The sequence below is a fragment of the Phoenix dactylifera genome, chromosome 16 (assembly GCF_051530095.1).
Source record: "Phoenix dactylifera cultivar Ajwa chromosome 16, Ajwa_hap1_PhDact_Kaust_v1.1, whole genome shotgun sequence".
NCBI lineage: Eukaryota > Viridiplantae > Streptophyta > Magnoliopsida > Arecales > Arecaceae > Phoenix > Phoenix dactylifera.
In genome coordinates, this window is record NC_143205.1 from 8,512,509 (window position 1) to 8,524,201 (window position 11,693).

Here is an 11,693-nt window from a genome sequence, read left to right on the forward strand (position 1 = left end):
ATGAAACGGCAAAAACACTAATTAAGGAATTGAATCTAAAAGTTAAATCTCTACTCAATAATAATACCTCACTTGCACAAAATGTTGAATCCCTTAAAAAGGACAAGGAAGAACTAGTTAAAGAAAATTTGAATCTTAAGAATGAGGTACATAAGTACAAACCAATTGTTGAAAAATTTACACAAAGCTCTGAAAAATTAAATCTTATTCTTTCAAATCAAAGAGCTGTTTTTAATAAAGCCGGATTAGGATATAAAACTAACAAGCAACAAAAGTATCTAAAGAATTTCTTTGTGAAAGCAAAAGATGTCAAAACTGAAAAACCTACATGCTTTCATTGTAAAAAAGGTGGACATAAAGCCTACTCTTGTATTCAAAGAAAGATCCAAACTAACAAGAGTACATTTGTAAAAGCTAAAAACATAACTAAAGTATGGGTGCCTAAGGGAACCAACTACACTAACCACGAAGGACCCAAGAAGACTTGGGTACCTAATAGCCTCACATAATCATTTTGCAGGTATGCCTTGCAGCCGGGAATAAAAAGAGAATGTGGTATCTTGATAGTGGTTGCTCAAGGCATATGACCGGTGACAAGAGTCTCTTCGTCACCTTGAAATCAAAAGAAGGAGGAGTAGTCACATTTGGAGACAATGCTAAAGGTCAAATAATTGGTGTTGGTAAAATCTCCATATCACCCTCCTCTTTTATTGACAATGTATTGTTAGTTAATGGACTAAAACATAATTTATTAAGTATAAGTCAATTTTGTGACAAGAGCTTTAAAGTGTCATTTGAATCATCACTATGCATAATTAGTAGTCCAATTGACAATGAGATCATACTCACAGGACATAGGCATGGAAATGTTTACATGGTAGATCTTGATGATCTCACCATGAAGGATGGCCAATGTCTTGTAGCCATGGATCCCAAAGTCAATGAGACTAGTTGGTTATGGCATCGTAGGTTAGGACATGCTAGCATGGATTTAATTTCTAAATTGATTACAAAAGATCTAGTCAAAGGACTACCAAAGATAGATTTTGAAAAGAACAAAATTTGTGCTGCATGTCAATTAGGAAAACAAACGAGAAGCTCTTTCAAGCCTAAAAACATAGTCTCAACAACAAAACCCTTAGAACTAATTCACATGGATTTATTTGGACCCACTAGAACTGCTAGTCTAGGGGGTAAGAGATTTGGTCTTGTAATTATTGATGATTTTTCACGCTTTACATGGGTTTCATTTCTTGCACATAAAGATGAGTCCTTTCCCGCTTTTATCAAGTTTCATAATAGAGTTTCGAATGAACTCAATCTTAAACTAAAAGCAATTAGGAGTGATCATGGTACCGAGTTTGAAAATCAGCACTTTGAAAAGTTTTGTGATGAAAATGGTATCAATCACAATTTCTCGGCCCCTAGGACACCCCAACAAAATGGGGTGGTAGAAAGGAAGAATCGCACACTAGCAGATATGGCTCGTACCATGTTGTGCGAATTGGATCTACCAAAATATTTTTGGGCTGAAGCAATAAATACTGCATGTCACATTTTAAACCGTGCATTAGTTAGATCTATTTTAAAGAAAACACCTTATGAGCTAATAAAAAATAAGAAGCCCAATATAAGTTACTTTCATGTGTTCGGTTGTAGGTGTTTTATTTTAAACAATGGAAAGGACAATCTAAGCAAATTTAGTGCTAAATCAGATGAGGGGATCTTCTTAGGTTATTCCTCATCTAGTAGAGCATACAGGGTCTTCAACAAGAGAACTCTCGTTGTTGAAGAATCCATTCATGTTGTTTTTGATGAAGCTAATGGAGATTCTTCTAGAAAAGAAGAAGATGGTGATGCAGGTATACTTGAAGACCGAATGAAGAAATTCTCCATACAAGACAAACAACATGAGGATGAGATCAAAGAAGATACAATTCAGCAAGATGAAGAAGATCAACCTCCATTGAGAAATCAAGATCTTCCTAAGGAATGGAGGTATGCACATGGTCATCCAAAGGATCTAATTCTTGGTGATCCCTCACAAGGGGTAAGGACAAGATCCTCTCTAAGAAATACTAGTAATTATCTTGCTTTCGTTTCACAAATAGAGCCTAAATCACTAGAAGAAGCCGAAAAAGATGTTAATTGGATGAATGCTATGCAAGAGGAATTAAACCAATTTGAAAGAAATGAAGTTTGGACTTTAATGAAAAGACCCCCTAATATTTCAATTATAGGCACCAAATGGGTATATAGAAATAAACTAGATGAAGATGGAGTAGTAATAAGAAACAAAGCTAGGCTAGTGGCCAAAGGCTATAATCAGGAGGAAGGAATAGATTTTGATAAAACTTTTGCTCCTGTTGCTAGGTTAGAGGCTATTAGACTACTTTTGGCATATGCATGCTTCATGGACTTTAAACTCTATCAAATGGATGTAAAAAGTGCATTTCTAAATGGTTATATAATGGAGGAAGTTTATGTAGGACAACCTCCAGGCTTTGAAAACCACTTACATCCAGATTACGTTTATAAATTGCATAAAACATTGTATGGGCTTAAGCAAGCTCCTAGGGCATGGGATGAAAGATTAAGTAATTTCCTAATTGAAAATAAATTTAAGAGAGGAAATGTAGACAAAACCCTCTTCATTAAAAGAAAAGAAAATGACTTATTGCTTGTGCAAATTTATGTGAATGATATAATTTTTGGTGCTACTAATGATAGTCTCTGTCAAGAGTTTGCCAAGCTTATGCAGGGAGAATTTGAAATGAGCATGATGGGTGAGCTCAACTTCTTCCTTGGGCTACAAATAAAACAATCAGAGGAAGGCATCTTCATCAGTCAATCCAAATATATCAAGGAAATGTTGGAAAAATTCAAGATGAAGGATGCAAAGAAAATTAGCACACCCATGGGCTCAAGTTGCAAGCTTGACAAAGATGAAAAAGGTAAAAGTATAGACTGCAAATTGTACAGAGGTATGATAGGCTCTTTACTTTACCTTACTGCTAGTAGGCCAGATATATTATTCAGTGTTTGCATGTGTGCTAGATACCAAGCATGTCCTAAGGAATCACACTTGCAAGCTGTTAAAAGAATTTTTAGATATCTAGTAGGGACATCTAATGTAGGCTTATGGTACTCTAAACAATCTGACATAAATTTAATTGCTTATTTCGATGCTGATTTTGCCGGGTGCAAACTCGACAGAAAAAGCACAAGTGGCACATGTCAATTCTTGGGTGCTAATTTGGTTTCTTGGTTTAGCAAGAAACAGAATTCAGTCGCCTTGTCCACAGCTGAGGCTGAGTACATTGCAGCTGGAAGCTGTTGTGCCCAAGTTCTTTGGATTAAGCAACAACTTGAAGACTTCGGTATCAAAATGGACAACATACCAATTAAATGTGATAATACAAGTGCAATCAATTTAACAAAAAATCCTGTCCAACACTCTAAATCAAAGCATATAGAAATTAGGCATCACTTTATTAGGGATCATGTGCTGAAAAATGATGTGATGATTGAATATGTATGTACTGAAAATTAATTGGCCGATATCTTTACAAAGCCCCTTTGTAAAGATAGGTTCAACTTCTTAAGGAATGCTTTGAGCTTGTATGATCCTAGCAAATAAATTCAACTTGTATTGCAATGCTTTGCTACTCAAGCTAGTAATCCACCTCAAGGTCAACATAAGTGAAAGCATAAATCCATCTAAGCTAAATGACGAACTGTTTGACTTTCCGGAGGATGGTTACCCTCCCTTGGACTCTTCATAGAGATATTTTCAGAGCCTATTTCATAGGTATTCGAAATTTGGTCAAACATTCCTCATTTCAACATTAATAATTCAAAAGTCATTATCAAACCTCTATAGGATGTATTATTAAGGGGGAGGATCACAAACAAACTCATTCTGTATTCACCAAAAGAAATCATATTGATTAGTGTGATTAAATAAAACAAATTAGGAAAAGATAAAAATCAGTCTGAAATTTTTCAGTGCCGGAGACGTCTCTGGCAAATCGCAGAGACGTCCCCCCGGCGAGACGTCTCGCCTTAGTCGCGGAGACGTCTCGGGGACCGAACGAGGGTTTTTAAAATAAGTCGAAACAGCTCGAGCCGACCCGAGCTATACCTTTCATCCCCGACAAAAACAAAAACCCTAGCCTCCATTTTCTCTCCAACACAAACCCTAGCCTCTTTCTCCTCATTTCCCTAGGTTTTCCATTCAATGGCACCTAAAAGAGCTAGGAGGATTGGTGGGAGGCGTCCTAGGGCAGCGACCGACGGTGAGGAACGGAGGGAAGAGCCTTCCGCGCCGTCTCCTCCGGTTGCTCCGCCAACCATGACCATTTCCTGTGCGAATCGCACAGTAACCACTGGGAGGTACATAGATTTCCATTTTCTAGATAGTGAGGGGTTCTCTATTGGAGAGAGACTCCGTGCCCAAGGGTGGGAATATCTTTGTACACTCAATACTTCAACCTACCCCGGCCTAGTTAGAGAACTATTTAGCAATATGGCCTTAGGGGACTTAGGGTACACTGCATATGTTCGGGGGACGTTGGTAGAAATTAATGAAGATGTCCTATCTAGCGTCTTGCAAATCCCTAAGGACGGTGAGGCTCCGACCTCACATCCCCAAAGGAAAATAGCCCTAAACTTGCTTTTAGGACGAGAGGACTGCGGCCCTCTCGATGTGGTCAACTCCCAAGACCTAGATGCCGAGATGAGACTCCTTTTGAGTATTGTCAACCGAGTCTTATTCCCTAAAACCGGCCGCTTCGATTTTGTTTCGGAGCGAGACCTAGTTATCATGCACCACATCCTACTAGGGATTCCCCTAAACCTCCCTAGACTTATGTTGAACTACATTGCTACATGTCATAGGTATTCTAGGTTTAGCATACCTTATGGGATGATCCTTACCCTACTCTTCAAACATTTCAAAGTACCCATTCCAGAAAATGAGCCTGCAAAATCCTTGAGAAACACCGACTATTATAATGAGAGCACAATGCGTAGAATGGAGTTTTACAAGGTAGATGGGTCATGGGTCAAGGTACCAAAGAGAAAAGCTCAAACCCTAGAGCCTGAGATCCCACTTCAGGAGCCTGACCACCACTCTCCTCCACATAGTCATATGGACTTTCCTGATGTACCCTCCAGCTCAGCTGGACCTTCCACATCCATGCCACCACCTCCTCCAGTCAGTGGGCCCTACTCCCTATCAGAAGACCAGATGCGCACTTTAGCATCTGTTATTTGCCAGCAGATGAGGGAGGAGATGAGATCGATGATCTCTACTGAGTTGGCCCCCATCAGAGCTTCACATGAAGGGATTCTACAAGAGCTGAAGGAAATTAGAGCTCAGATAGAAGCTACAGCGCAAGAACTAGTTAGTGTGAATGCCACCCAAGCCTTCAGATCAATTGAGCTACAAGATAGCTTGAGGACCATTTCAAATAGCTTTCAAGAACTGACAAGCCCTGGAGGTAATGTGGGCACTGTGGTTGCCCAACTTTGAGGAAGAATTGAAAGGGCAAGCATTGAATTTGAAGCACTAGTGGCAGCCTTTCATCAGTCCCAGGGAGAGCAGTTCAAAACATTACTAGATTCCATCAATGCATTTATAGATGCAGCTTGTAGGGCTTATGAGCAACGTCGCCGATGAGGGACATTTTGTAGACATCTAGGGTTCTTCTTTTGTAAACCCTAGGCTCATTTTGAAACACTTTTTGTATTAGAAATCAATACTTGTAATGATTTCCTCTTTTAACTTTGTAATGACCTCAAAGGTTTACAATGATACATGAATGACACACAATTTCTTTTGAAACCTTGTGTACATTGTTGCTAACTCTGTGTATGTGATTCTGTGATTGTGTATGTGATTCTGTGATGTGCCATAAAAATCTCATAACATACCTTAAATGTTCAAATTTGACATAATTTATCAATGCATATAAAACAAGGGGAGAAAAGAGGAGTCTGAAATGAATTCCAAAACAAAGGGGGAGTAAAATGAATGCAGAATTCATTAATAGAAATAACTTGAATATCCTTGAGTGGTTCATGGTAATATGCTGAATTTTACTAGAACTTGAGTTTTAAGTACCTAAGGATAATTTGTCCCCTTCATTGTTGATGACAAAAAGGGGGAGTAGAACCAATATGGATATTGGATATATTGGAATGCAAAATTTATGGTGGAATGCAAAATTGAAGAATTAGAAGAGATAAAATTGAAGAATATTGGCTTTAAGATAATTGCCCTTCTGGAAAAGAAAGGGGGAGTCAAAAAGAACTTAGCTTTCAATTATCTTGAATATCAATATTTCATTTTAACTTGATTCAAATTCAGTTGATATGCTAAAATTGCTTAAGAGCTATTAAGATCAATCTTATGCATAAGGATAGAAATGAAAGTTGACTATTTTGAATTATGCACACTGTTTCTAGCTCTAATCAAAACATTATACTTGTACATCTGATCAAATACTGTGTATATGTTTAAATTTCGAATTTTGCATATACTCAGTGTTTTGTCATCATCAAAAAGGGGGAGATTGTTGACCCCCTAATGGATTTTGATGAATACAAAACACTAGAGTATAATTCCATTTATCTTAACAATTTACTTGAGGATTTCATGTGTTTAATTAAGAATATTGTTAAGAAATGTCTAGGCAAGTTCCCATAATTTTATGAATTTATTGAAGAATTTTTGAGCTGAAGAAAACAGATCAGGGACAGCCGAGACGTCTCCGGGTTGTCTCAGAGACGTCTCTGGCACAAACAGGAAGAACTGGCACGACTGGAGACGTCCCCGGCACCTGCCGAGTCGTCCCCGCGATAGCGGAGTCGACTCTCTCAGTAGCGGAGTCGACTCTCTCAGAGGCGGCAGAAAGGCCGATTTCAAGTGATATGCGCGAGTCGTCTCCACAGTAAGCGGAGTCGTCCCCGCAAGTAAAAAGTAAACCTCCCGAGTCGTCCCCGAGGTAGCGGAGTCGGCTCTCTCAGGGTTTTTCAGAGGATGTCTTTTTCGGTGTTAAGGCAGCGGAGACGTCCCCGGAAAGAGCGGAGTCGACTCTCTCAGAGAATTCCAGAAGACATGTTTTTCGGAGATATAACAGCGGAGTCGACCCCGAAGCAGCGGAGTCGTCCCCATGCAAAAAGTGCAAACAAGCCGAGACGTCCCCATAAAGCGCCGAGTCGACCCCAAACAACGTCAAAAGTAAAATCTTACAGCCGAGACGTCTCGCGTTGAAGCGGAGACGTCTCCGGAGCGCCTGGGACGCGACTGACACCTTTTTGCAGGATGTTTTGAATTTCAAATCTCTTTAACTTTATCTCTAACGGCTATATTTGCTTTTTGGGCTATAAAAGGGACCTCTTAAGTGCTTCTCAACAACTTCTCACCAACCCAACACAAGATCATTCAAGAGAGAAGCAAGAGAGAGAGGTTCAAGGGAGTTAGTGCATTCAAGTGAAGAAATCAAGTGCCTTCAAGCTTCCCAACTGATTTCAAGCTCGACTACTCTCTTCCGCTCGGGATTCAAAGCTCACACTCAAGCCAACGCGATCCACATCGGAAGAACCATCATCTCCCACGCTTCCAACGGCTAAAAGGGTTCTTCCGGGTTCTATTGCTTATCATTGTTATATCTGCTTATTTAGAGCTTTTAAATCCTTGTAAAACTTTTTCAATATTGTGCTTGTTCCAGTCAAGGGACTTGGATCAAGGGAAAGGCGTCCCAAGCCTAGATTAAATTGGGGGTTATAGGGTTCGTTGTTAGCCCGGTGTAAAACAACGAGTTGGGTAGTGCACTCGCAAAACTACCGGACTGTAATCTTGGATTATAGTGAAAATTCCGAAAGGTGCTTTGGGGAGTGGATGTAGGAGCAGTGGAAGCTCCGAACCACTATAAAACCTCGTGTTTGCGATTGACTGTTCTCATCCCTCCATCTTTACTTTAGTTCATACATCTGCGTGTTTTATTTTTTAAATAGTCAAAAAGTTTTAAAACACCCAATTCACCCCCCTCTTGGGTGACCATCTCTGGGCAACAGACTCCAAGTCAAGACAGCACTTTAATTCAAATCCAGAACAGTTGCCGAGCCGTCTCCAGAAAAGCATGAGTCGACTCCTGCAACAGGCGAGTCGACTCCAGATCGTGCGAGTCGACTCCGATCCCAACGGAAACATTGTCAAGAGTTGCAGAATGTGCAGAACGGCCTTTAATCTGTGTCTAACGGCTATTTTTCTTGGGGAATGGCTTAAATAGCCTGAGTGAACAGTAATAGAGTAAGAAAGAGAGACTCTATTCAAAGCTAAAGAGATTTCCACCAACCAAGAGCTCTCTAGAGTGATTACACGAAAAAGAAGGAAGAAGTGCATTGAAGTCGACTCTCCAACTCTCTTCCTCACATTCAAGGCTCTCCTCCTGACAGCAAGTCTACATCAAATTCAAGAGGAGTCAAAGAGTTTGAAAAGCCCCTTCCTCCATCTCCAAAATCAGTTTGAGGGCTTCTTACTCTTCCTTGCTTAAATTGTTTAAATACGCTTTTGAGAAGCTTTCTTTTTCTGTTTGTTTCAAACTATTTGTTTCTTACTTGATTCAATCAGGGGATTGAATCAAGGGTGTTAAGGTTTGTTGGTGAGCCAAGATTAAAACCAACGGTGTAAGGGTTTGATTGTGATCCCGGAAAAACAATCGGGTGGTTCTAGTCGGTGAGCCTGTGAAAACCGACCGAGTTCGTTGTGATCTCGTAAAACAACAAGTTGGGTTGTGAACTTGTAAAACAACCGGCTGTAATCCAAGGGATTATAGTGAACTCCCAAGTGAGGCTTGGGGAGTGGACGTAGGAGCAAGGGTTAGCTCCGAACCACTATAAAATTGCTTGTGTTTGTGATTGTTTCATTGTCTCTTCCTTTCCCTTCATCCACTGCATATAGCAACTAATTAATCCACTCGCAAAAGTTTTAATTAGTTACTCACAAAGTCTTTTAATTGCAATAATTATTTTAAAACCCAATTCACCCCCTCTCTTGGGTTGTCTATCTAGGCAACATCCTTGCTGCTGAGTTGACTTCTGGTTCCAAGAGAAAGTCTACTTGGAAGAAAAAGAAGCCTGCTAAGAAGCAGAAAAAAGACAAGAAGCCAAAGAAGGAAGTTCAAAAGAAAAAGGCTAATGACAAAGAAAAATATTTCCACTGCAATGTCGACGGCCACTGGAAGAGGAACTGTCCTTCATACCTCGAGAGCCTGAAGAACAAGAAAGGTGACACACCTTCAGAAGGTATAGACTTGCTCATAATTGAAACTAATCTAACGATTTCTTCTACTTCTAGTTGGATTATTGATTCTGGTTCTAGTGCTCATTTGTGCACTACCATGCAGGGTCTAAAGGAAAGTAAAAGGCTGGCGGAAGGTGCGGTAACCCTTCGGATTAGCAACGGGGTAAAAGTTGCTGCTGTGGCTGTGGGCACCTACCATCTGCGACTACCGTCTGGTTTTAGTTTATTACTTAGAGACTGCTATTATGTACCTGCTGCTAGCAGAAAATTTGATTTCTGTTTCATGTCTAGCACAGGAAGGTCATGTTTTTACATTTGACAAAGACTGCTGTTCTATTTATTTCAGAAATAAAATAGACGCACGTGGTTTTATGATTGACAGTCTCTATCATTTGCATATGGATGTATCTATAAATGTGTCTGAGCAAGAAGTGAATGCCAAAGGATCCAAAAGATCCAGGGATGAGATAAACCAAAAATATTTATGGCACCTCAGGCTTGGCCATATTGGAGAGGACAGAATGAACAAAATGGATAAAGATGGGCTTCCCGGCTCATTGACTTCCAAGTCATATCCAGTTTGCGAGTCCTGTCTTCAAGAAAAAATGGCTAGATTGCCCTTTGTAGGACATGGAGAGAGGACCACTGAAATACTTACCCTGATATACACAGATGTGTGTGGCCCATTCGATGTGCAAGCCAGGGGACGTTATTCGTACTTCATTACCTTTACCGATGATTATTCACGGTATGGGTATGTGTATCTTATGAGACACAAATCTTAATCTTTTGAAAAGTTCAAAGAGTTCAGAAATGAAGTAGAAAAACAAACTGAAAAACCTCTTAAGGCTCTTCGATCAGATCGAGGAGGAGAATACCTTAGTGGAGAATTTCGGGACTATCTCAAGGACAATGTTATAGTCTCACAATAGACTCCTTCGGGTACACGTCAACTCAACGGGGTGTCAGAGAGGAGAAATCAGACTCTATTGGATATGGTCCAGTCCATGATGAGCTTCACTGATCTACCGATGTTTCTTTGGGGAGATGCCTTACTTACCGCAGTATATCTACTGAATAGAGTTCCCTCTAAATCCGTTCCTACCACACCGTATGAGATATGGCATGGTAAAAAACCAAGTCTTGGTCATCTCAAGATTTGGGGATGTCCAACCCACATCAAAAGACTACAGGCGGACAAACTAGAGGTTAGGACCATAAGTGCTCGTTTTATAGGATATCCTAAAGAGTCATTAGGATACAATTTTTACGTCTCAGAGGATCACAATGTGTTTGTGAGCCGTCATGCCATCTTCTTGGAAAACCAATTTATCCTTGATAGAGGCAGTGGGAGGAAAATTGAGCTTGAAGAGAAAGTCTCTGAAAAGCAACGAGTCATGGATCCTATCGAACCCATTCATACAGAGCCAGTACACGATGTCCCTCAACCACCTCGCAGATCTAGTAGGGTCTCCCATCCTCTCGATAGATACTTAGGTATACTAGAAGAGGATACCGAGGAAATGTTCCTAGTGGGAGATAGGGATCACATACAGGATCCCAAAACCTACAACGAGGCGATATCTGATATCAATTCCGAGAAATAGTTGGAAGCTATGAAATCAGAGTTAGACTCCATGCATTCCAACCAAGTCTGGACCCTAGTAGATCCACCAGAAGGTATTGTACCTATTGGATGCAAATGGATCTACAAAAGGAAGATAGGTTCGGATGAAAAGGTAGAGACCTATAAAGTAAGGCTAGTGGCAAAAGAGTATAGTCAACGCGAAGGCATTGACTATCAGGAGACCTTTTCACCTGTAGCCATGCTGAAATCCATTCGAACATTGCTTGCCATTGCAGCATTTCATGATTATGAAATCTGGCAGATGGATGTGAAAACTGCTTTCCTGAATGGATATCTTGATGAAGATATCTATATGGAACAGCCTTTGGGTTTCACTTCCAGTGATGGAGATCACAAGGTCTGCAAGCTGCAAAGGTCCATCTATGGACTAAAGCAAGTATCTCGAAGTTGGAACACTCGTTTCGATGACGCAATCAAAATGTTTGATTTCATCAAAAACGAAGAGGAACCATGTGTTTACAAAAAGATTAGTGGGAGTGCTGTCGTATTTCTCGTACTGTACGTGGACGACATCCTCCTGATAGGGAATGATATTCCCATGCTAACCTCGGTCAAGGTCTGGTTGTCAAAAGAGTTCTCCATGAAGGACCTTGGGGAAGCATCCTATATTTTGGGAATAAAGGTCTATAGAGATAGATCCAAAAGGATGCTTGGCCTATCACAGAAGATGTACATAGAGGAAGTGCTGAAAAGGTTCAGCATGGAAAACTCTAAAAGGGGTCTATTATCCCTAAG